The sequence below is a fragment of the Macaca fascicularis genome, chromosome 16 (genome assembly GCF_037993035.2).
Source record: "Macaca fascicularis isolate 582-1 chromosome 16, T2T-MFA8v1.1".
NCBI classification, from domain to species: domain Eukaryota; kingdom Metazoa; phylum Chordata; class Mammalia; order Primates; family Cercopithecidae; genus Macaca; species Macaca fascicularis.
In genome coordinates this window covers 80,445,494-80,471,953 of record NC_088390.1, presented here as the reverse complement: position 1 = coordinate 80,471,953, position 26,460 = coordinate 80,445,494, and the positions used below count along the sequence as shown (strand labels likewise).

Sequence of the window (26,460 nt, the reverse complement as noted above, 5' to 3'; positions counted from 1 at the left end):
CGCACCCCTCCTTGCTTTTCTCCCTTCCGAGTCTCACTCTCCCTGCCCCTCACTCCTGCTTCCTGGGGCCATCTCCCAAATAAACCACTTGCATCCAAGTCTTCGCTTCAGGCTCTGCTTTCAGCGGAACCTAACTGGGACCAGCATCTCCAGTTTGTCTGGCATGTGGAGAGGACACTACATATGATGCAGGTTGAGGAGGCCAAGCACTGTCCCCTCCAGCATTCATTTCCTCCTCACTGCCCCCCACCCCAAATAGAGTGACAGCGTAGCTGGGCGACACGCCTGCCTGAGAGAGGCCCGCTAGTGACGGCCCAAGGAGGACATGCAGGAGACCAGCTCTACTGGCTCCCCAGCTTCCCAGTTTGGAGCCAGCTTTGCTCTGCTGTCCAGTTTTGCAGAGAAGTGGTGGATTGTGTGGGGAGGTGGCGGTGATGGTGGGGAAGGCTAGGAACAGAGCCCGCTACTGTGGCGAGCAGGCCCTTTCATGGTGCAGCATGGGATCTCCAGGAGCCTGGGGGCCACTGCACAAATTCCGGGTTAGCACCAGCCTGAAGACTCACCACCCTGGTCAGGAGCAGCTGGCAGCAAGAGCACACCCTGATGGGCAGGCCAGGCAAAGCTTGAGGCTGGAGAACCCAAGGCTGGGAGCTTGACTGAAATTAGGGGTGCATTTGATCACCTGTTGAACTGCTACACCGTCGGAAGTGGCTTATCCACTGGGGGATTCCCTCCTTAGCCTACTCAGCACCTTGCAGGTGACAGGTGCGGAAATCAGTGCAGATAGAAATGGGAGGACCCCCAAATCAAAACCAGGAAATATTCCTGCCATTCAGCAGCTCTCCTTCCCCCTCCCTGGAGACACGTGGCAGAATTCCCTAGTATTGTCTTTGGGGGCAAATTGAGCCTGGGGCAGAGGAGGGACAGAGAGAAGGACAGCTCAACTTGGGGTAGCAGGTCACAGATTATTCCCTGATTGTAAATGTCCTGACTCCTGGCTCACCAGCTTTCCATGTAACCCCCTTCCCCAAACAACTGGCTCCCGGCCTGGATGGCCACCATATGTTTAAGATGTTCCACGGCTGCTGTTGAGAGCCGGAAGGGCTGTTTGGGAGAAGGCACTCAGTCAAAGCTATGTTTATATACACAAGCGCCGGCGTCTTTTTATTATGCATAATTATATGCTTCTTAATGTACAGGCGGTGCGAACCATTTTTCCTTCCTCAGTGAAGTCGCAGCAGAGGCGGGTGTGAGTCTGGGTGCTTGGGGGCCAGGAGATGGCTGCTCTTGTCTCCTTAACTTGGGGGTGCTGAGCCCTGAGCATGGCAGGTCCCTCTGACAGATAAGCATGCGAGTTCGCTCTGAGAGAACAAGTTCTTCCAAGGGGATCGGGGAGCCGGGATGCAGTGGTACAACGTGGAAATGTTGTAGATCATGAAGTGAACCTCTTTGTCTTTGAGCCAAAGCCTCAGATACGCACTCCTGCCCTCATCCTGAAAGAAAATGTTAGATCCTTCCTACAAAGCATTGTTTCACCTTTGTACCCAGCGATTCTCCTCTTCTTTCTAATTTCACAAACTTAGACTCTGAAAACCTGACATGGTAAGATATGGGGACCCTATCCTGAGAGTAAAGGTTAAGCTTTAAATCATCATAATAAAAGTTTTTTGTTTATCTAGCACAGCAGTGAGGGAGAACAAGTCCTCTGGGGTCCAGGACCTGGGTTCAAATCCAAGCTCCACCGTAGCCGTGTGACCCTGGGCTTATCATTTCGTCTCTTTCAATTTCGGTTTTCTTCATTGATAAAATGGGAATAACATTAGTTCCTACATCATGGAAAGCACCTGGCACAGTCCCTGGTGCCTTGTAAAGGCTTGGAAAAGGATCCTTTCTCTTGTGGTTATGGTTCCAATAGACTGTGAGTTCTATGAGAGCAAGAGTGGGTGTCTCCCATCCTCTGCGTTCTCTCTGATACCCTGAACTTTGCTGACAGCAGCAAACGCTTGCTGAATTGTTGTTGAAAAAGGAATGAATGAACACCAGATTTGGAATCAGGGTCTGTCTTTTTTTTTTTTTTTTTTTTTGAGACGGAGTCTCACTCTGTTGCCCAAGCTGGGGTGCAGTGGTGCAGTCTTGGCTCACTGCAAGCTCCGCATCCCGGGTTCACGCCATTCTCCTGCCTCAGCCTCCCGAGGCACCCGCCACCATGCCTGGCTAATTTTTTTGTATTTTTAGTAGAGATGGGTTTCACTGTGTTAGCCAGGATGGTTCCTGACCTCGTGATCTGCCCGCCTCGGCCTCCTAGAGTGCTGGGATTACAGGCCTGAGCCACCGCGGCCGGCCAGGGTCTGTCTTTCATTTACTGACTGTGGGGCCAGGCAGTATGAGACCTCTGAGCTCCACAGATGCGAAGTGAAGAAGTCATGGATTTGCCCCACAGGCATGTGATGATGAGATTAACTGAGCGGCTCCGAGACAAAGCATGTGAAATGTTTAGCGTGGTGCTCGGTGTCAGGTCATGTTCAATTTTATTAGGAGCTTATATTCCAGTCCGTAGCAGCTTGCTATTTTTTTTTTTTTTTTTGAGACAGAGTCTCCCTCTGTCGCCCAGGTTGGAGTTCAGTGGCGTGATCTCGGCTCACTGCAAGCTCCGCCTCCCGGGTTCACGCCATTCTCCTGCCTTAGCCTCCAAGTAGCTGGGACTACAGGCGCCCGCCACCTCGCCCGGCTAATTTTTTTCTATTTTTGTTCAGTAGAGATGGGGTTTCGCTGTGTTAGCCAGGATGGTCTCAATCTACTGACCTTGTGATCCACCTGCCTCGGCCTCCCAAAGTGCTGGGATTACAGGCGTGAGCCACTGCGCCCCACAGCAGCTTGCTATTTAAAAGCATTTTTATTTCCATCACCCCACATGATCCTCAAACCAACCTGTGGGCTGGGCAGTCTTCATCCCACAAATAAGAAAGAGAGTTTCAAGCCGGCCACTGGAATCCCCAAGCTTTGGGAGGCTAAAGCAGGGGGGTCGCTTGAGCCCAGGCACTTGAGACCAGCCTGGGCAACATAACGAGATCCCGTAACTATAAAATAAAAAAGCCAGTTTCAGAAAGGTGAAGTGACCTGCCAGCCACAGTGTCCAAGCCCCATGGCTCCACCCGCCCCCTACCCGCCCCGCCTTCCCGTTTGACACTTTTATTCCAGTGCAACTTATCTGGTCCTTTGAGAGTGTCCCAGACTTTTAAATGTAGGAGATGCTGGAGCTCTGTGGTGTATGTAAATCTCCTGTCTTTGAAGCCTGCTTCCACCAGGAAGGCCCCCTAGGATGAAAAGACTAACAAGTCTAGAAGGTTATCAGCCCACTTTTGAGAGCCCTTCTTTTCTGGGCCCCTACCCCAGTGGGGAAGCACACACAGACTGCCAGGCTGGTATTTATATGGAGTTCACTCCAGGAGGAGCAGACAGATTACTGTGTGTGGGGCGGGGCACTTCCCACACACTTGCTTGGGGTTTGGAGTGGGGAGGGTGGCCAGGGGCCCTGTGTATGCACTGTTTTTTTGTGTGTGTGCTTGTTTTTTGAGACAGGGTCTTGCTCTGTCTCCCAGGCTGGAATGCGGTGGCGTGATCACAGCTCACTGCACCCTTGATTTCAACAAGCAATCCTCTCACCTCAGCCTCTCGAGTAGCTGGGACCACAGGTAGTACCATCAGGCATGGCTCATTTTTTTATTTTTGTAGAGACAGGGATATCCCTACGTTGTCCAGGCTGATTTTGAACTGGGCTCAAGTGATTCTCCCACCTTGGCCTCCCAAAGTGTTAGGATTACAGGCATGAGCCGCCGCGCCCAGCCAGCACATGATATGCTCTGTGCTGACAGATTTCTTCTGAGCTAACAGATGTTGTCCTTTGACCCATATTGACCCTGTCGGAATACCCTAAATGTTCTTATTTAGCTTTCTCTCACCAAAACGTTACAAAAGGTACGCAGTTAGAGCTGGTTTTCAGATTTACGTGGCCGTCCTGTCCTTTCTTTTCTTATTTTATTTTTTTGTTTTTTGAGACGGAGTCTTGCTCTGTCACCCAGGCTGGAGTGCAGTGGCGCAATCCTGGCTCACAGCAACTTCTGCCTCCCGGGTTCAAGTGATTCTCCTGCCTCAGCCTCCGGAGTAGCTGGGATTACAAACACCTACCACCACGCCCAGCTAATTTTTGTATTTTTAGTAGAGGCAGGGTTTCACCATGTTGGCCAGGCTGGTCTCAAACTCCTGAAGTCAGGTGATCTACCTGCCTTGGCCTCCCAAAGTGCTGGCATTACAGGTGTGAGCCACCGCACCTGGCCGATCCTGAATTTTCATCTGCTAAACCTAGCAACCCTAAGTACTGGTGACTTCCCAGGGCTGGGGCAGCTGCAGCTCCTGCCAGCTCCACTCTGCAGAGCTGGAGACCAGCCTGCCTTCCGGTCTCACCAGGAGCAAGGGAGATGCCAAACGCCTTGGGTGCTCTGAGGAGCCTGTGCATCCACAATAAAGGAAGCATCCTTGGTAATGGGGAGATTTACCATCTGAAGGGCACCCCTCCCACTCGTAGGTGTGATTAGTTCCTAAGCACTTTTCTAGCAAGTGCTCTGTGTTTGTTCAGGGACACAGGAGGAGGCCCCCATCAATTCTCTCCCCTTCCCACCGCCCCCTGTCCCCCAGAGATTTAGTCAGGAGGTGATCTTCCCTCTCGCTTCCATTACTTTAGCGCCTGAGTTACTGAGCCATTATCCCTTTAAGAGTTCTTCATTCGACCTCAGGCAACAAAATCCAAGGAACTGCAGAAGCGCTTCCCTCTGCTCCTGGGCAGTACCTGCCCACTGGACTCTCCATTCATTTAGCTCCTTTATGGGCTGCCTCTGCCACTCATGGCTAAACAACCTTGGGTGAGACCTTAAACTCTCCGAGATTTATTTTCCTAATCTGTAAAATAAGGTGGTTGAAATAGATGCTCTCTAAGGTCCCTCGTTTTCTGTGATTTCTTGCAGCCAATCTGAAGACAAAGCCCCCCATCAGAAACATAATAGAGTTAAAAGGCCATGGCCCAGCCCAAGGGGCCATCAACTTCCTCCGGCTCACCTCCCCAAACCTTGACCCACCTCATCATGCAAAGCCAGCAACTCAGGAGGTGGGAAATTGACAAATTAATAGAAGACAGGAAAGGACAGAGTCGGGTTGAGATTCCCTCATTCAATGAGCAACGTGCATGAGGAATTGATTTTCCCCACCTCCTGTTTACTATGGTTTTTTCCCCCTCTGGTGCAGGGAAGAAAGGCTTTGCATCAAGATGAGTCGTTCCACAGTGAAACTGCAATTTAACCAACGTGCTTGTTATTTCAGGAGCCCGAACACCCTTCACAATAACTTGATTCCCTTGCCCTTGCTTTTCTTTGGCTTGTTTCTTTTTTCCTATAGACAAACGGAGTCTCCGAGGAAGATCAATTCCTCCTCCGTTGTAGGTTCAGGGCTCTGTGGAGGTCTCGGGGAGGGGCCAAGGTCTCCGCAGGCCTGCTCTGGTGGGAAAGCTGCTGGTGCCTCTGTTTCTCCGGAGGGGCACTTTTTTGACGAGGACGTGAGCCTCCCAGCCAGGAGTCCAAATGGCTGAGGAGCCCCAAGGAGCCACAGCGACACTTTTGCAGGCTGGGGTACCAGGAGCTCCTGCTCATGCCTTGGTCTCTGAGTAATCAACATGGCTGGTGTGGGGGAAGGGAGACCAGGTGGCTCTGATAAGGATGAAACAAAATGAATGTGTTTTCAAAGTTTCCCCCCAGACCCCAGCAGGATTCTGCAACCCTGTAATCCTATTTTGTAAATAGATGGAATTGCCTTCTCTTTTTTAACCCATTGGAGATGCAAAGCCAGCTGCTCTCTCTCTGTCTTAATGCAACCGGTGAGAGGCGGAGGCTAGGCTGTCGATTTGTCCCGGCGCGTGGATGAGGTAAGGGAGCCACAGCGCGGTGACCTGAAACCTGTACTGTTTGCCTCTGAAGCTTGGACTAGTCGATGCGCAAACCAGTGGTCGCTTCATCCAATTCGGAATTCGACTTGGCAGACCCAGTGGGATACTGTGAGGCAGAGAGGAGAACTGGCGGCTCCTCAAAATCCGTTCCGAGTCTTTTCTGACCAAGGGTCTGGGCTGATGTTCTTGGGACAGAGACTGGGGCCGCCCACAACTGTTCCATTTCCAAAGGTGACAAGGGGACCTCAGCCAAACACCTGGCAGCAGAGCCTCATGGAGCCTCAGCATGGGGACTGGACCTTACCCCAGGCAGTGGAGCTGCTGAATGATGCGAAGGCTGGGCGCAGTGGCTCACACCTGTAATCTCGGCCCTTTGGGAAGCTGAGACAGGCGGATAACTTGAGACCAGGAGTTTGAGACCAGACTAGGCAACATGGGAAAACCCTTTCTCTACAGAAAAAAAAAAATTAGCTGGGCCTGGTGGCACACAGCTGTAGTCTCAGCTACTAGGGAGGCTGAGGTGGGAGGATCACTTGAGCCCAGGAGTTCGAGACCAGCCTGGGCAACATGGCTAACCCTGTCTCTACAAAAAATACAAAAATTAGCCAGGTGTGGTGGTGGTGCATGCCTGTGGTCCTAGTTACCTGGGAGGCTGAGGCAGGAGGATCGCTGGAGCCCAGAAGGTCAAGGCTGCAGTGAGCTGTGATTGCACCACTGCACTCTGGCCTCAGCAACAGAGTGAGACCCTGTCTCAAAAGAAAAAAAAAAAAGATGTTAAGCAGGACACTGCCTGATGGCATATGTGTCTTAGATGCCTTTGCTGGCCACCTGGAGATGGGGATGGGTGGCTAGGAGTGCAGGAAGGAAGACCAGGTGACGGCGCTACGGGAACCCAGCTGAGAGTGATGGTGGTGGCCTTGGCAAGCGTGACCCGAGAGCAGAGCATGGGCTCTAGGCCTGTTAAGGATGGTGGGCCGTGGCTCGGTGGTGTCTGCTTGGGCACTGGGTAGGTGACGGTACCATCCACTACGGTACAGAGTGCAGAGGAGGAGTCAGTTTGATGAGTGGAATTTGTGACATACCACATTTGAGGTCCCTGGAACTGAGCGGCAAGGTCTGGGCACCTGTATCGTCGCGGGCACAGACGGCGCGGCATGAAGACCAGCACTTATCCAGAGGCAGAGGAAGAGGACCATCGAATTGGAGCGATTTTGATGACACATTCATTAAAATTTGTTGAATTGTTCACTTAAAGTGGTGAATGTTACGATGTTTAAGTTATACCTCATTAAGGTTGCCTTTTTTTTGTTTTAAAGAAAAGACAACGAGGAGGGAGCAGCCAGAGGGGTGGAAATGGGAGCACGTGACCTCGCAAGAAGCAGGGAGGGAGAGAGAACACTGAGTCCGCTCGCTTTTAGAGCAGGTGAGTGGGGTCAAAGGGCTGGAAGGTTCCGTTCTACTCAGCAGCAGGCGGCCGCGGCGACCCTCGGCTAAGCAGCCCCAGGGAGGAGGTGAGAGCGGGACCTTGATCACAATAGACTTGGGTGGGGGCTTGGCAGGGGGTCAGATTGAGTCTTCTTCCGGATTCTTAAGTCATTTCCTAGACCTTTGCCATCTCCTGCCCTCAAAGACTGAGCTTAGGAAAGCAGAGTGAATTACTGGTGTTCAATAATTCACCAATAATTAGGGACACTGCTGGCTGGAGTTTGGGGACTCTCAGGACTAATTGTGAAGAGCAGTACCAGTTGTCAAAAGCCATTTATTTATTCATTTTTAAATTTTAATTTTTAGTTGTGGGGTACCTGTGCAGGATGTGCAGGTTTGTTACATAGGTAAACGTGTGCCATGATGGTTCGCTGCACCTATCAACCCACCACCTAGATATTAAGCCCAGCATGCATTAGCTACTTTTTTTAAAACTATTTTTCCTAATGCTCTCCCTTTTCCCATCCCAACTCCCAACAGAACCCCCCGTCCTGTGTCCATGTGTTCTCATTGTTCAGCTCCCATTTGTAAGTGAGAATATGCAGTATTTGGTTTTCTGTTCCTGCGTTCGTTTGCTGAGAATAACCGCTTCCAGCTTCCACCATGTCCCTGCAAAGGACATGATCTCATTCCTTTTTATGACTGCATAGTATTCCATGGTGTGTACGTACCCCATTTGTCAAAAGCTATTTTTAAAAAACAACATAATTCATAGGACAAGAGTTGTTATTGCACAGAGAGGGATGCCTTGCTAGTGGGCTGGGAGCACACCCTGGCTTGTGTCCCTCATCTCCAACCAGCTCCCTGACAGCTCTGCGTGATCAGGCAGGAAAGGAAGGGCTTGGGACAGCTGGAGCTTTCTCCAGGGGCTGCTGCTGCGGGAAGGAGGTGCCACCACTTACCTTAAATAGCTGCTGGGGGACAGTATTCACAGTCTGCCCTTTCAGGCATCTCTTCCTTCCCCTTTCCATTCTTCAAGGCTCCAAAGTCTTTTCTGAACTTCTTCAGTGAGTCAAGGCTGGGTATAATCTACAGCTGGAATGAGGACTTTTCTGGGAAGCCACAGGGTGTGGGGCTGAGTGAGGAAGAGAGCACCTGCCTGGCTTCCCAGAAAAGACTTTGCCCAAGGCATCCCCTGCAGCCTGCCCCAGGCCAAGAGCGACCTGGGGCTCAATGGAGTCTGAGATGAGGTAGCCCAATTTCCCAAAGGTCATTTTCCTGAAATCCAATTCACGCCATGGCCAGTCCTCCAAAGGGTCCATTTGCTGAATTTACTTGCTGCCTTCAACCCTTCCGTTTTTGTTCACTGGTTTTCATTTTGTCTTCATAACAGCATTTTAAGGGATTGACCTACAGCTGATAAGAGGTTCTTTAGGTTGTCGGGCCCAGAGGCTTGTACAGGCTATTTCATGTAATGGGGTTTATGGACAGACAAGGCAATATGAAGACAGAAACCTCATGGGGATCTGGGAGCAGCCAGACTGGCAGGAAAGAACAGGAAGAGAAATGCAGCCAGCATCCTGGAGACTGGGATGAAGGTCATTTTTGATCATGGCAGCTCCGGGAGACAGGTGTCCTTACCACTCAACAGCTAGGATGCATCCTGGTCCTTACTGATGAGTGAACACGTCTGTGGCAGCTTGACCAGGTGGCTGTTGGGTTGTGTGCAACGCGAGGGCAGGAACTCTGTCCCATTCCTTACTGTGTCCCCAGTGCCCGGCACGCTGCAGGTGCTCAAGGATGTTGGTGTACATAAAACTGGCCACCTCCTCTCCTGGGGTCTTCCCCTGTAGTCTGAGGTTAGTTCCGATTCAGATCTGCCTGGCCACATGGGTTTCCGGGCAATGCACCCACATTCTTCTGCAAATCCTCCTTGCATCCCAGGAAGTGAACAGGTGGGGACAGCCACAGTCATCCTGGAGGCTCCTGCCTCCTCTCTACCAAGCCCAAGCTGCCACGCCGCTGTGGAAAATACTCCATCCCCACTACCAGCCCTGGGCCCCTGCCCCCAGGGTAGTCTATCTGCAGTAGCCCTGCTGGGTTTAAGTTCTTTTTCTGAGAAATAGAGGTGGCTTTGCCCCTCAGGAGGCTGGTACCTTTGGAGCCCTGATGCCCTCTACCCAGCAGCCACTAGATAATGGGAAATCATTTCCGGTGGGAGGAAGCAGCGTGGGGCCTTCTGTGCACTGGAGTTGCTGCTGCTAACTGCAACAAAGGGAAATGTAGGGCAGTAACCCTTCTGGCTCGCCGCTCATGCTATTGAGAACAGCACCAACCAGAAAATACCCGCTAATGGCCTTCACCCAATCTCCTTCTAGATAATGATAAATTATGTGTATTTTTAGTTCGGAATTGAATTTCATCTCTCCATTGCTGGTGTTTTTCAGGTGTTTTTTTTCCCTTCTCCCTAGGGGTTGGAAAACTAGACATTTGTGCATTTACTGTGTGAATTTATTCCTTGCCAAAAATTGACATATGGACTCATTAATTCCTTCACACTTGTTCTCACCACCCCCCAAAACACGCATCTGGCTGGACCAGGAAGGGAGCTGTATCCAAGAGGGCTCTTCTGAAGGAATCCTGCAGACCTGGGGAACAGGTGTGTCCTGGAAGCAGGAGACTGGCCCCTCTCAGTGACCATTGGTTCCCACACTTGAGTTTGCCCCCAAGTTCCCAATTCAGTCGGTTGGGATAGAACGCAAGAAGGTGCATTTCTAAGGAGCTCCTAGGTGATGTTGAGGCTGCCAGGTCAGGGGACTGTACTCTGAGAACCAGTGGCCTAAATCCTTCCTACTGAAAGTGTGGTCCTAGAACCAGGAGTATCAGCATCACTGGGGAGCTTGGTATAGATGAAGACTCGTGGGCCCTCACCCCGGTCTAATCAAAATTTTAATTTTAACACAATCCCAGATGATTTGAATGAATATTATAGTTTCAGAAACACTGGCCTAAATGATTTCTCAAAACTCCTTTCAGCCCAGTGGCCTCGACCTTGGATGAAAGATTAGAATCACATGGGGAGATTTTAACATTTCTCTAAGCCCAGGCTGCACCCAAGACCAATTAAGCCAGCATTTCTGGGACTGAAGTCCAGGCATCTGTGTTTTTAAAAAGCTTCCTAAGTGATTCCATGTGCAGCGACACCTGAGAACCACTGTTCTAGTTGGAGGAATCAAATCAGAAACATTTCTCGCCCACCCCTGACCTTGAACAGAGAAGGGAAGAGTTGTTCTTCCATGGCCACTCATCCATACCCACTTTTCTGGCCCAGAGAGAGTTTGGCCTTGCTTGACCCATGGTTGCCCATCTTTCCAGCGTGCCTTGCACGGGTTTTGGGAGCCCAGTGGCTGCAGCAGTGCATCCTTCTCTCTGATTTCAGTTTAGCCAACTGTGGCGGGTGGGGAGTGGGAGAAACAGCTGGGATTGGCCAAGCCAGCCTTTGCTTACCTCATTGTCCTAATTAGAGCAGGGCTCATGTCATACAGTTCTGAAATTTCACTACGTAAGTCCTTTGGAATTAAATCTGGAATGTCAAATACCGAGCGAACCTACTAGGACTCTCCTCATCCTGTGTCCATGGCAGACATCACCAATTGATCAGAGCACTCTTTCTCATTGAGCCCAGAGGTGGCTTCAGAAGACTCTTTCCTAGTCTTCCTGGGGTGCTCTAGGCAGCCGGGGCCAGCTAGACTGGGCATGGGAGATGGAAGCCACTTGCTTTCCCAGGTCGAAAACATCAGCCCCTCTCACAGGAAGACACACTGGGGTGAGAGTATCAAGTTCTTGTTGAGTGATTCATATTCTAGTAATACACACTCTAGTACGAATTACTTATCCGCTGCTTTCCAGGGTTAACCTAGAGCAGGTTTCTAAGTGGGCAGGAAGGTGGTAGCAGGGAGAGAGGTCTGAAAGGTGAGATGCTGTCCTGGGAGGCGGGGCTGCGGAAGCCCAAGTCAGCACGCGGTTTTGGGAGAAAAGAAGAGGATCCCTTCCTCTTTGTCTTCCCCTCCTCTTGCCTCCAGTGCTAGAAGGTTTTGACTGAGAAGACCCAGGAGTGAAATTCTCTTACCCCCTTCTCTGTACTTGGGGCTAGGGCTCAGTCTGACAATTTGGGGAAGGCTCTTTCCTCTTCTGTCATGCATTTCATTGCAACCAGTTCTTAGACTCAGCCAGGATGGTATAGGTGTGCAGAAAGCAAGCAGGGGGGTTGGTGGGGTAGAGGTCCCCGTGCAAAGCCTCGCATCCTGGGCAAGAAGCAGCCCTGGGGGCTCTCACGGATGACAGCGGGACACTGCAAGGCCAGCCTGAGGCTCTGTTCTGTCCAGCTGCGGGTGAGGTGAGGAGCGTGTGGGGAGGAAGGACCAGCAGGGCCCCTCCACCAATCCTGATCTCAGCACCTCCCCAGAGTGGACCTGAGGAAAAGGGAACGACGTGAGAAGAAAGCAAAGAACAAACACTGGAGTGTGTCCTCCAGAGCCGCGGGAGCCTGCTCAGCAGAGGGGAGTGTGGCAAGCTGGTAGAACACAGCACCTGAGCCCGCAGGCAGGAGAGGATATGACTTTCAGGAGGAGAAGGAAAGAAGAAAATAAAGGAGATGAGCATGAAGGGGCTTCTTCTCCAGGGCTGTGCATTTATTCGTTCATCCACAAATGCAATACTTCTCATCAAACACCCACTCCCCAAAAGGCTGGAAGCTGCTTAGCCCTTTCCCGTATGGAGGAGTCCACTCTGTAGGGGAGGAGAGCAGTGGCTTGCAGGCCGTCTTGGTGCCATAGAGCTTGGGGGCAGAGGAGGTCTCACCAGCTCGACACACAAGAGGCACTTGTATCCTGGGATGGTGATGGAGACACTCAGACTGGTTCAGCCAAGAGCTTGGTCTTCAGCAAAGTGACGAAGCCTGGTCCCCACTTGCCCCAGTGCAGATGGAAGGCAGCCAGTTGGATGTGTGCTCTGTAGCAGACCCTCAAGGTCAAACGATGCTAAACTAATGGAGCTTGGAGCGTCCTCCAAATAATCTGCCAAGTCACGGGGAGCTGCAGAGGAAGGGAGGTTAGGCACAAGCAGCCCTAATTGCATTTCATGACCTGATGTTCATGCTGCAGAGGATGCTGGCCACCGCCGGCTGCCTGCTTCACTTCTCACCCCTTCTCTCCCCTCTTCCACTCCTCTCCCCTGCCAGGCAGGCCCAGCGAGCTCTGAACTGCCCCTTTGCAGCTGGGGAGATCAAACGGAGAAGCTGACCCTGACCTCTTTGTCTAAGAGCCTTCCTTCCATATTCTATTCGTGGGCCTTGGGTACGAGGTTGGCAGTCTCAGGCTCCATGAGTGTCCCCTGCAAGAGTGAAGGACAGTATCATGAGAAGGCTGGGCTGTGGGTCTTTGAGAAATGGTCAGAAGGAATTTAGGTGGGTGAAGAAGAGCCTCGCCTGTCTTCCTGGTTTTGTCCCTAGCATGTGAAAGGCACCCCCGGCTTTTCTGGCAGTTAAGAGTAGAAACTAAGTGTGGGATTGTTTTGTTTCTTTGTGTGGCTGTGCAAGTGGAGTTTGGATCTGTATGAGCAGTTTGACAGTGTGTGCATGTGTGCATGCATGTGTGTGTGTAGTATATATGTGCATGCATGTGTATATACGCACATGTGTAAGTGTGCATACAGGCCTGTGCATGTGTGTATGTGTGTGCTTTCTAGAATATCTTTATCTGCTGTGCCTGGGAATGTGTGTTGGGGTGAAGCTCTCTGCATGGACCAGGTCTTATGGATCTGTAACAGAGGAGAGGTCACCTCTGGAAGTAGAAATAGGCTACAGTCCTCATGGGAGGGGACAGATTTAGAAGCTGGAGTTATTTTTCCATCCCTTAGGTGTGGAGCTCAGTGGTGCCCTGCCCTGCCCCACTGAATGACCCTTTCCCTGAGAAGAAACTGACACCAGGAGAGGCTACCGTAAACTGAGGATGGGTTTAGTGAGGTGGTCCTGCTAAGAGGTGAGGCAGGGGGCTTAATGACCTCCGATGAGCCCCAGCTCACATGCACAGCCCCATCCATGTCCTGGACCTCTGCAGCCTGGCCCAGGCTCCCCCCATGTCCTAGGACCTTCCGAGCCCCAGCACTCATGGACGGAGGCTTTGCTGACTTTCAGTGACCTTGACTCCTCACCCTCCCCACTTAGAGAGGCTTCTGCACTGCACGGACTGTCTTTGCCACTCCAGAGCCAGCCTTTAAAATGACCTGCTTCATCTCTGCTGTGATGGGGCTGAGAAGCTGCGCCTTCCATTTCCACTTTTGATGACAGCGTCAAATGCGGTGACGCGCCCACCTCTCCCCCAACCCATCCCATCTCATCCTTCAGAGTCCCCGGAAGCCCTTTCTCCCTCCTGCTCCCAGGGCTCCTGCCTGCCCTTCCCTGGCTGCCAGCAAAGCCCATCCTGCCTGGATGGATTGACCTGTTTGCTGGGGAGAGTATTTATTTCAAGAGGCATTTCACCTCCGCTTCGATGTGCTTGGCTTATTACCCATAAATATCAACTAACAGAAAAGGGGTGGCCTCTGAAAGGAGAAGTGATGTTTTGGAGGGAGACCAAGAGCAGACAAATTCCCGGGGGAATGAGGGAACTGTTCACGTGGCCTCTTTAGTGCCATCCAAAGGGGCCCTGGATGTGCCCTGCCACTGAGCCAGGCCTGGCTGTAGCAGTGTGTCCACTACGCAAGACCTGTGCCCTCTAGGACCTGGCTCTCCTGGAGCTAGATCCTAAATCAAAATCCAGCTAGGAGGCAATGGGACAGGCAGGGGTATGCGGAGGAACTGGTTAGGAACCAGGGTTTAGAGGCTGTGGCTTGCAGGGGCTTCATGGCAGAGACGACTGTTGGAAAGGTCTTGTTGATTGAGCGGAGGAGAGGAAGGACATAGGGGTCCACTGAGGAGGGCCAGGGGCCTGTAGGGGGAGGGAAGTGTGGATGAAGAGAGCACAGGGAGCGGGTAGAAAATGCCCACAGGCAGTGAGAGGCTTTGATGTCTGGATTTCCAAACCACGCAGGGGAGTTAGAGTGGCTTTCCTGTTTGGACTCTTTGGGAAGTGAGCTTTGAGGATGGTGAAGATCTGAGGTTCTCTGCCTCAGCCAGGACAGATTATGCAGCTGACAAGGCAGACCCTGCCCAGGGATCACTCTCCTCTGATTTCACGTGGGAGTCCACCGTCTCCCAGCTGTGACCTCTGCAGGAGGGAAAGGGAGCCGACCTTGTCGACCCGTCCCTGAGTGGGCAGCTCTGTGCTGGGTGCCACTTGATCTCTCCTGGTGTCCTCTGGGTGGCCCTCGGGGCAGGCATGTTGACCTCCACCAAGCAGGTGGGGAAATGGACTCAGAGAAGGTGCAGAGATGGTCTGGGGGTGCACAGTTCCAACCGCAGTCTGGGAATTCTCAGGCAGGGCGGTGGGACAAGGATGCCTTCATTGAGGTCGTGCTCTTGGACGCCTTCGTTGAGGATGTGCTCTTGGACGCATTCGTTGAGGATGTGCTCTTGGATGCCTTCACTGAGGACGTGCTCTTGGCTGCCAGGCAGTTTAGAGGCACCGTCTTCTCTCTCTTCTTGCCTTCCCTGGGAATGAGCATTTCCTCTGGAGGCCTTAGAAACAAGACAGACTCTTTCCCACTGGGATGCTCAGGCTAAGGTGATCCTGCCTGGAGGGGAGTAGAGGGGACAGTGTGAGACCTTCCCAGCCAGGGGGGAGATGCAGCCAGGTGGCCCCGTGTCCTCTGTGGAGCCAGGGGAGCAAACCCCCCACGTGCTCTCAGTAAGGCCTGTGTGGAGGCAGTGGGAGGTACCATCTTGACTTTCAAAGGGACTACGGGATGGAGGAGTGTGTGTGTGAGTGTGAGAGTGTGTAAGTGTGTGTGAGAAAGTGTGAGAATGTGAGTATGTATGTGTGTGCAAATGTGTGTGAGCGTGAGTGTGTGTGCAAGTGCATGTGTGAATGGGACCATATGTGAGAGTGCGTGTGTGTGTGTGCAAATGTGAGAGTGTGTGTATCAAGTGTGTGGATATGTGAGACTGTGTGAGCATATATTAGAGTATATGTGAGTGTGATTGTGTGAGTCTGAGTGTGTGGGTGAGTGTGAGCATATGTGACAGGGTGTGTCTGAATGTGTGTGTTAGTGTGTGTGAATGTGTGTGAGAATGTGTGTGCATGTGTGTGTGAATGTGAGAGTGTGAATGTGTGAAAGTGTGTGAATATGTGAAAGTGTGTGTATGAGTGGTCTATGAGTGTGTGACTGTGTGACAGTGTGTGAGTGCATGTGAGCATGAGTGAATGTGTCTGAGTGTTAGTATGTGTGGGTGAATTGTGAAGGTGAGTGTCACATGTGTGATTGTGCATCTGCATGAATGTGTGCGTAAATTGTGGGAGTGTGTGTTTGTGTGTCAGTGTGAGTGTGCATCTGACTATGTGTCCGTGTGTCAGTGTATGTGTATCTGTGTGAATGTGTAAGCATGTCTATGAGTGTGTCAGTCTGGTGAGCATGAGAGTGTGTGTGTGCATCTGTGTGTGTATGAGTGTCAGTGTGAGTATGTCAATGTGTGTCTGTGTGTGCAAATGTGTCTAAATACAAGTGTGTCTGTGAGTGTGCATTTGTGATGGTATGAGTGTGTCAGTGTGTGTGTGAATGTGTATGCATTTCTGTGTGTCAGGGTGTGTCTGGTGGGTATGAGGGTATGTGAGTGTGCATCTGTGTGGATGTGTGTGAGTATGCAAGTGTGTGTGTGTGTGTGTGTGTGTGTGTGTGTGTGTGTACAGAGGCTGAACCTCACCAAGCATCATCCTCTGAGGGCCAGGGCGAGCTGCCCTCAGCCAGTCCTGCCTGGATCCCTCCACACACTGAAGGCAGAGCCGCCCGACTCATGGGTCAGCAGGTGGGAGGGAGGGAGGGAGGGAGTCCTACAGTGACCATCAGCCCACGAGGACTTTCCCAGGGGGAGGTGAGTGGCCCTTCCTCTTTGCTCCAAGATCCTCCTTCACCACTTTCCCACTCCCCTGATGCATCCCAGGGCTGACCCCAGACCCCAGTAGAGGTTGCTATTAAGGCCCCTCACTCTTCCCGAGCCCCTAGGGACAGGCATGGAACCCACACCTGATCAATCACAGGGCCCATCCCCCGTACAAAAGTGATCAGTCCGAGGGGGGTGCGGGGCATGAGAGCAGGGCCAATCAGAGTCCTTCCTTTGAGATTGGGCCATGGATCCTGCCAGCAGGAGCTTTTCTCGGGGGATGCGGGAGTGGGAAGGTGTGAATGTGAGGTGTCTGGTGGCCGTCTTCATCAGTGCGGAAGAGAGCCTGTCTGCGACCAGAGACAAGCGCAGATGAAAACTGGGTAGGGGTGTGTGGGAGAGGAGACAGATGGATGGAGTCATGGATGGAGTTGTAGACAGAGAATTGGTCCCAAAGTCCTGGTCCCCACAGTCTTTTCTTTAATTATGTGAGCTGTCCCAGAATCCTCTTAGCTACAAGAGCCAATAAATCCCCCTTTTGCTTAAGCTAGTTGAGTTCAGTTTCTGTCACTTGCAAATTCCAGAGTTCTGAGTGATTTATCAGCCTCCGCAGGGTTGTGCCCAGTCCCACTGTGCAACCTTATCACTCTGCTGCGGGGGCGGCATTATGTGCATGGGCTCTTCTCTCCTTCCCCTGCAAAATGAGAGTCTGATGTCCACTTTCAAGTGTCTCTGTCCCTCCCCGTTTCCCTACTTGGTCTCCAATCTTCTCCCTGCTGCAGAAATATAGTAGTGTACTTGGAGAAGTTTCCAAATGCCTGGGCATGAAAAAGGTTGAGAAACCCTGAGTGAAGACACAACTCAGGTTCTGCTGGGTTCTGCTGGGTACTCTGACCTTGAGGACCGAGGGAGCAGGCATCCTGCACCATGGTGTTCTGTTTTCATTTGTTTTTGTGGAGATGGGGTCTTACTGTGTTGTCTAGGCTGGTCTTGAATTCTCAGCCTCAAGCAATCCTCCCTCCTCGGCCTCCCAAAATGCTGGGGTTACAGCCATTGCGCCCGGCCCCAGTGCTCTACTTTTCTTGACATGGAAGCTACTTCATTCACAATATCCCTTCCTTCACTCTCCTTGTTTATATTCAATGACATGAATATTCATTATTAGGCTTCAGTTTATTGATTTTATTTTATTTTTCCAAAATGGAAATATCTGGGATTTCCCCCCTCTTTATCACAGTAATTCACACTCATGATAATAATAGTAAAATAAAACCAAGTTACGAAAAGTGGAAAATTTCCTGACTTCAGTGCTGGCCTGTGCTATAATTAATGCTACCTGTGTGCCCTGCAAGGCCTATCTTGAGTTTGGTTTCTCACATGAGTCCTTCCAGCAAACTTGTGTACGTCTCTCCCCTTCTGGCCACTTGGCCCCTCTGGTAAGCCTGGCCTCTTTTGTCCCCAGACCACGTTCTAGAATTGTAGAATCCTGGCAAGAAAATGGCAGCTCGTCCAGCCTTCTGTCCAGTGGAACAGCCCCAGCCAGAGCAACTGACAGATGGTGAGCCGCTGATGTCTGCACACGGCCGAGCCGGGCAGCTCACTACTTTCTGTGGCAGCCCTTCTACCATGGGGCAGCTCTAATTGCTGGAAAGTTCTTCCCTTTATTTAGCTGAAATCTGGCACCAGGATGCCCTTGGTTGAAGGCCTGTCCTCTGGAACATCACAAAGTCAATCTGTTATTCTTCCACATGACAGTTTTCACACTGTTGAAGACAGAACATCCCTCGTGGATTTGCTGTTTCCCTGGTTAAACACCCTGATTTCTGAAAAAACACATCAGAGGAAGAACAGCGCGAGTGCCCTCACTGACCTGGTTTTCTCCTGGTCATGCTCTCTGTCTGAGTCCATTTTGTGTTGCTATCACAGAATACCACAGATGGGTAATTTAGAAAGAAAAGAAATTTATTTCTTACAGTTCTGGAGGCTGGGGAGTCCAAGGTCATGGGGCCTGCATCTAGTGAGAGCCTCTATGCTGCATCATCCCATGGCAGAAGGTGAAAAGGCAAGAGAGTGTGAGGAAGCAAGAGGGCAAGCGGGAGTTGAATTCACTTTTATAACAAGTCCACTCTCACAATAACTAAACTTTTTCTGGGATAATAACATTAATCCATTTGTGAGGACAGAGCCCTTATGACCTAATCTACTCTTAAATGTCCCACCTCCCAACCCTGTTGCATTAGGGACTAAGTTTCAAACACATAAACTTTGGGGGACACATTAAAACCGTAACACCCTTTAGTATTCATCTTAAAGTGTGATACCTGGCTAGAGCAAAATTTTCCAGGGGAGTTTGACTCCAGGAATCAGCCAATGGGATGTGGTGATCCCACGCTGCAAACTTGGCACTGTGTGTGCAACAAAATCACTGATAGCATTACACAAATACCTGGGTCCCATCCCCAGAGATTCTGGATCAGTAAGTCTGGGGTTAAGCCCAGGAATGTGTGCTTTTAAGAAGAGCTTCATAGCCCATTCTGTCCAATGGTTGTTTTTCTGCAGGAAAATAGAGATGTGCAGATAAGATGTGCTGGGCATGGCACTGTGAAGCCAACATATTAGTCAGGACTCACTTATTTGCAAGTGATGGAAATCAACTTAATCAGCTTAAGCAAATGGGGAATGTATTGGTCCAGGAGCTCTGATGGATTCTGGGACAGCAGTAGGAACTTGCCTTCAGGGATGAGACTGAGTCTCCAAATCTCTTGCTCCTCTGCCTGCCATCTTTTGTTTGGCTTCACTCTGGAAAATGATCTCTGCTGTGGTGAGAAACATGGCCACAAGTAGCCCAAATTCATATTTTCCAAGCTTATCAACCTCAATTGGAAAATAAATTTTGTCTTTTAGTATCTTTAAGTTAATTCTAGGGAAGGATTTTTATTGGACCAACTTGAGTCTTCCTTTGACTGATCACTGTGTCATGTAGATGGCATATTTTTATCGGATCATGGACTTACCACTTCCTTAGATTGGAGAAGGTTCAGCATTGGGTGAGGGAGAATGAACCATCAGGAAAATGATGCTGGGCACATGCCCACTATAGTCAACCTACACAAAGGGCTGGCTAGATTTTTCTCGGGGAAAGAAAGCTTTGTTGCAACTTTTAGATGGAGGCAACGTTCTTCCAGTAATAACCAGATGTTTTAAAGACCTTAAGGTCACCAGATTAGGATGATGCTACTGGGATGAAAATAGGAAGAAATGTTGGTTCAAATACTAGTTCAGTCAGTTATGAAACTTGATTTATGCCTGCAGAGACTGGTGATCACATCTGTCTTGAATTAATCTCTACTTTCACTGGCACAAACCTTGTCTCATCAGTCAGACTGAAAACAGCTCAAAGCCTGGAATTACAAGATACACAATTTTTATACTTCTTAAACTCAGTGTCCAGTATGTTGCTGGTTACCCAGTAAATAGAATGCAAATAATATATTTCACCTCTTTAATGGACACAGCTTTATGTCTGCCTACATTCTCTAGTTTGTGTTCCCTCCCATGAAAGGCCTAGGTCTGCTATGGTTTGAGTGTGTGTCTCAAAATTCATGTGTTGGAAACATAATCCCCGGTGTGACATTGTTGAGAAACAGGACCTTTAAGAGGTAATTAGGTCATGAAGACTCTGCTCTCATGAATGAATTAATGGCATTATCACAAGAGTGGGCTCCTGATAAAAAGGATATGTTTGTCTCCGTTTCTCTGTTGCTTATGCTCATGTGCACTCTCTTGCTTTCCCACCAACTACCATGGAATGATACAGCAAGAAGGTCCTCACAAGATGCCAGCCTCATGCTCTTGAACTTTTTGGCCTCCAGAATCATGAGTCAAATAAACTGCTATTGTTTATAAATTTCTCAGTCTGTTGTTTTCTGTTAGAGCAACACAAAATGGACTGAGACAGAAAATTGGTAGTGAGAAGTGGTGCTATTTTTTATAACAAATACTTGAAAATACATAAGCAGCTTTGGAACTGGGTAATGAGTAGAGGCTGGAAGCATCTAGAGAAGCTGGTTAGAAAAGGTCTAGATTGCCATGAATAGAGCAGTAACAGTGATTCTGCAGAGGGCTCGGAAGAAGAGAAGAAATGTGGGTAAAGTCTGAAACTTCTTAGAAATTACTTAAGTGGTTGTGATCAGAATGTTGGTAGAAATATGGATGGTAGAGGCCATTCTGATGAAGTCTGAGATGGAAATGAGAAAGAAGGTATTGGGAACTGAAGTAAAAGCTATCCTTGTTATAAAGTTGCAAAGAACTTGGCTGAATTATGTCCATGCCTGAAGGCCTTATGGAAGGCAAAAATTAAGAATGGTGAACTGGGATATGTGGCAGAAAAAATTTTTAAGCGAAATAGTGAAGAAGCTGTCTACTTTTAACCACACACAGTAAGAGGAGATAAATGATTTGAAGATGGAATTTATAATTAGCAGAAAAGAAAAGAAGAATGAAAAGATCTTAAAAATTTTCAGCCTGATCATGTGAAGAATGAAAAAACATGTTTAGGAGAGCAAACTAAGGATGTGGCTAAGTGACCATTTGCTAAGAAGATCAGTACTGACAGAAGGAATCACCAGGACAATGGGAGAGTGAACCTACTGTGGTTTGAATGTCTCCTCCAAAAGTCACATTGAAATTTAATTGTCAATATAACAGTATTGGGTGGCAGGAACTTTAAGAGGTATTTAGGTAATTAAGAGGGCTTTTTCCTCATGAATAGATTAATGCTATTATTGAAGCAGTGGTTTAGTTATTGTCAGAGTGGGTTCCTGATAAAGGGATAAGTTTTGCCCATTTCTTTCTGTCTTGTGTGCAAACTTCTGTGTTCCACCCATATACAACAGGATAATCATTCCCTGATGCCAGCGCCATGGTGTTGGACTTCCCAGCCTCCAGAACCAAATAAACTTCTTTTGTTTATAATTTACATAGTCTGTGGTGTTCTGTTACAGTAGCAGAAAACAGACTAAAATAGACTCCAAAGGCATTTCAGAGATCTTTGAGGCTACTCCTCACATCACAGACTGAGAACTCTAGCAGGGCAGAATGATTTTGAGGGATGGGCCTGGGGTACCCTTCATGGGCTTGCGGCCCAGAGCCACACTGGGCTTCTGTTCCCCACATTCAGGTGCAGAGCTCCTCAGCCAACCCAGCCATGGCTTAAGTAGGCCCAGATGTGGCCTGACTCACTACTCCTGAATATACAGGCTGTGAATCTTGACAACATTCACACGGTGCTAATTTTGCACATGCACAGAATACAAGAGCTATGAGGGCATGACCTTCTCTACCTAGATTTTAAAGGATGTTGTGGACAGTCCAGGGCTTCAGCCACAGACTTGTCACCAGAGGCAGAGCCACTATAGAAAGCCCCTACTAGGGCAATGCCAAGTGGAAATGTGAAGTCAGAGCTATGACAGAGTCCCCCCTAGGGCAATGCCTATTGGAGCCATGAGAGTGGGGCCACTCCCAAGACCCTAGAACTATAGAGCTACTAGCTTGAGCTTGCAGCATCGGACTAAGAGAGCTGCTGGCGGCCAGGCGCGGTGGCTCATGCCTGTGGTCCCAGCACTTTGGGAAGCTGAGGTGGGCAGATCACAAGGTCAGGAGTTCAAGACCAGCCTGACCAATATGGCGAAACCCCTCTCTACTAAAAATGCAAAAATTATCTGGGTGTGGTGGTATGCACCTGTGGTTCCAGCTGCTCGGGAGGTTGAGGCAGGAGAATCACTTGAACCCTGGAGGCAGAGGTTGCAGTAAGCTGAGATTGTGCCACTGCACTCGAGCCTGGGCAACAGAATGAGACTCCATCTCAAAAAAAAAAAATGCTACTGGTCTGAGACTCCAACCCGTGAGGGCTGCTGAGTGAACTGAGCCCAGTAAAACCATGGTTGTGGGGCCCAATCTTTGTCCTAGTGTTTCCAGAAGGCAAGGCATGGAGTCAAGAAAGGTTATTCAGAAGACTTAAGACTTAATGTTGTTTTCCCCATTGGGTTTTGGACTTACTTGGAGCCTATTACTCATTTCATCTTGCCTATTTCTCCCTTTTGGAATGAGAGTGTGTATCCTACGCCTGTCCCACCATTGTATTTTGGAAGTAGATAACTTGTATTGATTTCACACCTCATAGCTGGAGGAAATTTGCTTTAGGATGAATCATGCCTTCCATCTCACCCACATATAATTTAGGTGAGACTTTGGATTTTGGATGTTTGAGTTGATGCTAGTATGAATTAAGACTTTGGAGACTATTAGAATGGGATGACTGTATTTTGCAGGGTGAAGATATACATTTGGGGGCCAGGAGTGGAATGTTATAATTTGAACACATCCCCCAAAATTCATGTATTGGAAGTACAATCCCCAATACAATAGTGTTGAGAGGTAGGACCTTTACGAGGTGCACCTGCTTGGTCATGAGGGCACTGCCCTTCTGAATGGGTTAATGGTATTATTGTGGGAGTGGGTTCCCGATAAAATGGCTAGGTTAGGTTTGGTTCCTGATAAAATGGCTAGGTTAGGTTCCTTTCTCTCTTGCTCTTATTCGCACATACTCTCTTGCCCTTCCCCTTCTGCCATGGGATGACATGGCAAGAAAGCCCTCATCAGATGATAGCACTGTGCTCTTGGACTTTCCAACCTCCAGAACCATAAGTCAAATAAATTTATATTGTTTATAAATTACCCAGTCTGTGATATTCTGTTATAGCCACACAAAATAGACTAAGACAAGGTCTAACGTATTTTTGATGTCATATCCTCAAGTTAATACTGTACCTGAGGGTAAGAGAAATAGTTAGCTGACCAACAAAAATGTGTTCCACATCCATGGTGTATCACCATTTCTGGAAAATAGCTGCTCAGTCATGGATTATATTTTCCAGCCCCTCTTGCATCTAGGTAGGTCCATATGATTAGTTCTCACCAATGGAATTTGAATGGAAATGATGCATATTACTTCCAGGCCAAGGTGGTTGAGCATTGGGTGGGAGATTCTCCATGTTTTCTTTCTTTTCTCATCTTTCAGCTCAATATAGAGAATCCCTAACAGAGGACTTCCAGGATATCCTAGGGACAGCAGAGCCTCAAGATTCAGGGAGGATCCTGGATCCCTGAGTCACCACTTGGAGGAGAGTCTCCTAGAAGAACCAATTGATCAGCAACATCTACATTCAACTTGATGTGAGTGAGAAATAAACCACTGAGCAGTTTTATGAAACCACCAAGATTTTGGGGCCAGTTGCTAGCATTAATTACCCTAATTACTACACTCAGTAGGCTCAGCTGGCATTCAGTGTTGCTCCTACTCCCCCTTTCTGTGTCAAATTACCCCAGAGAACAGTTGAACTTCTCATCTTAACCATTACCAAATCAGATTGTCTTGGTGATTTTAGTCTGTGCTGGGCTCTGTAAGAAGGGGGGGTGCCATGTCTGGGTCTGGTACAGACTGCTCTATGGTTGATCATTTTTATTGTATTTATTAATTCTTTTGCCCATTCATTCACTTATTCCTTTATTAGTTCAGCCTAGTGTGCCAATTGAGTACTAGAGGTGGCATAGTTCTCTGCTGGATTTTTTGCCCAGCTCTGTGGGCCAGTGGGCCACACTCCCCAACACAGGTGTGGCTGTGGCACCTCTCAACACACCTTTTCCAGTTTACAGTTGGACACCATGCAGGGTGTAGTACAGTAAAACATCAGAAACCACACCAGTTATTTTAAACAAGATAATTTAATAGAAGGACTTGGAGTATTGGAGAACTGCAAAAGTTCTGTGATACTTACGAAGCAATCATAAAGGTAGCAACTGCAAGAAGCAGCCACGATCCCTAGGGCTGAGGGAACAAGGGAAGAGGTTGGGATTACTCAAATTTAGAAGCTTAGTGGAGAGGCCACTAGGAGCTGGAACTCAGAGCTCTTCAGGGACTGGGCAGGTGCCAGTTGCTGCTGGGATCTCTGAGAGGGCACAATAAGGCACCTTCTGAAGTGTAGGACAAGCACATTGCAAACCAGGACCAACTACTGACAATGGAAACAGCTCCACCACCAGATTGAAGACTCATCGCCATGGCAACCCTGAGAGGGACAGGAAGCAAAGGGAAAGGAACAAGTCCTTCTCCCTCTTCTTGCCTTTGTGTCTCCCAAGTGCTGCCTACTGGCAGGAGCTAACTGGGCGCATCAGGCAAAGCACAACCATGGTTTGCGGAGTATGACTGGGAGGGTTTGGAGTAACAGTCAACAGTTTAAGAACCAGCACAGAAAGTTCTTAGCTTGGATCTCCTGATAGGTTTGCTGAGAGGGCCCTTCTTGGAACCTAAGATCCTAGGAACCAGCTCTTGTCCACAGCCTCCCAGCCAGTCTCAAGGCTGACTTCTTGGTTACGCTCTGATACCTGAACCTTGGTTTCCAGGTCCCAGAGAGACTCATGTAGACAGACACCAGACTTCTCATGTGTGGTCTGTACTGTAGGCTCAGAAGGAGGAATTTTGCATCATTAGCTATTCAGGGTCAGCTGCAGATTGATGCTGGGGTGCAGGGGTAAGATCAGCCCTGTGGATCCCCTGCCTAAGAGGAGGAGCTGGAGAACTAGCTCCTCTTGGATCTTCCCAGGAAGGCAGCCATTGCCTCTCAGTGTTTCGGCAAAGAAGACTGCAATCCTTTCATTTATTGCCATGTGACCTTGAGCAAATGAATTACTCTCTCCAAGTCTGGATTTCTTCCTCTGAAAAATCCCCTCGGAGGGTTGTCATGCAGATTAGGGCTAATGTATATAAAACGCTGTGCCTGGCACATGGTAGATACTCCATAAGGGGCAGGAATTGTTATTATTTATAAGAGTGGGGGATGACAGAAGCCAGCCTTTGCCCTTGAGGCCTGTGGGATGGCATCAATTCTCCATGGTTGGTGGAGGGGCCCCAGGGAGCAAAAGGATGGGCAGAGAGAGGGCACCTCAGTGCTAGACAGTCCTAAGCCCTCCCCCAGGGGTAAGCCTTGGCCCAGAAGCCCTGGAGGGGCCAGATCCACAGGAAAAGGCTGCCCCATTCTGATGGGGGTGCTTGGAGGCCCAGGGCAAAGGAAATTGGCCTGCCTAGTGGGCGCCTGCCTTCCAGCCTGTGAGGGCCACAGGACAGCTCCTGCAGTGGTCCGGGGGAGGCATGTGGAGATGCCCGAGCTGCATGCACGATTTCCAGAGCCTGCTGCTGTGGAAGTTTGGATCCGAGCGAGTGGGTGTAAAGAATGTCAAGCAAGATTCGATTACAATTTTTATTTTGGAAAAACCTTCATCAAAATATGTATATCTAATTAGGACAATTACAGCGCAGGAACAAAAAACTGATTAAAAATCAGACACTCCATAAATTACAAGTGTTTTCCTCCAGCTGGGGCACATCTCCGGCTGCTGAGCTGCAAGGCCAATCAATGGAGCTGGGGCTCTGGGAGCGGGAGTGGGAGGTGGTGACACCCAGGACAAGACATGGAAGGGGCTGCTGAGTGCAGGCTGCAGGGGACAGGGAGGCAGCTCAGTCTGCTCAGGGCCAGAAAAAGTGGCAGTGTCCTCTCCGAACAGGGGCCTCTGTCAGTGGGGTCTGGGGAGATATGGACCTGCATATATGGGACGTGTGTGTGTGTGTGCGTGTCTGTGTGTACTTTGCTGATCCTGAGTGGCAGATCATGTATGTGCACATGTGTCTGTCAGTATATGAACATCTGTGCAAACATCTGTGGCACTGCAAGAGGATGCAAATGCTTACGCATAAGCAAAATGCACAGCCGCATCTGGAACCTGTGCCAGAGGCAGGCTGTGTGCAGAGAGGCAGCGGGCCTGTCATACATGCCCTGGGTGCTACATGCCTGCTGGCCTGGGTGTGATGTGTGTGCAGGGGATGGGGCACAGTGTGTCACAGGCAGGTGGAGCTGCCCTTTGAAGACATCACAAAATGAGGCCATGTCCATGAATACAG

At 49.6% G+C, this 26,460-nt stretch overlaps 1 long non-coding RNA gene across 1 annotated transcript in view; it reads left to right on the top strand.

Annotated features, from left to right (window-relative positions):
- Positions 1–7,304: 7,304 nt before the first annotated feature.
- The window catches only part of LOC107127855 (uncharacterized), an 81,761-nt gene continuing 62,605 nt past the window's right edge, over positions 7,305–26,460 (top strand). Inside the window, exons 1-2 of the long non-coding RNA XR_010582192.2 lie at positions 7,305–7,412; positions 23,527–23,681. This is a non-coding gene — a long non-coding RNA (uncharacterized lncRNA). The remainder of the gene's footprint in view (positions 7,413–23,526; positions 23,682–26,460) is intronic.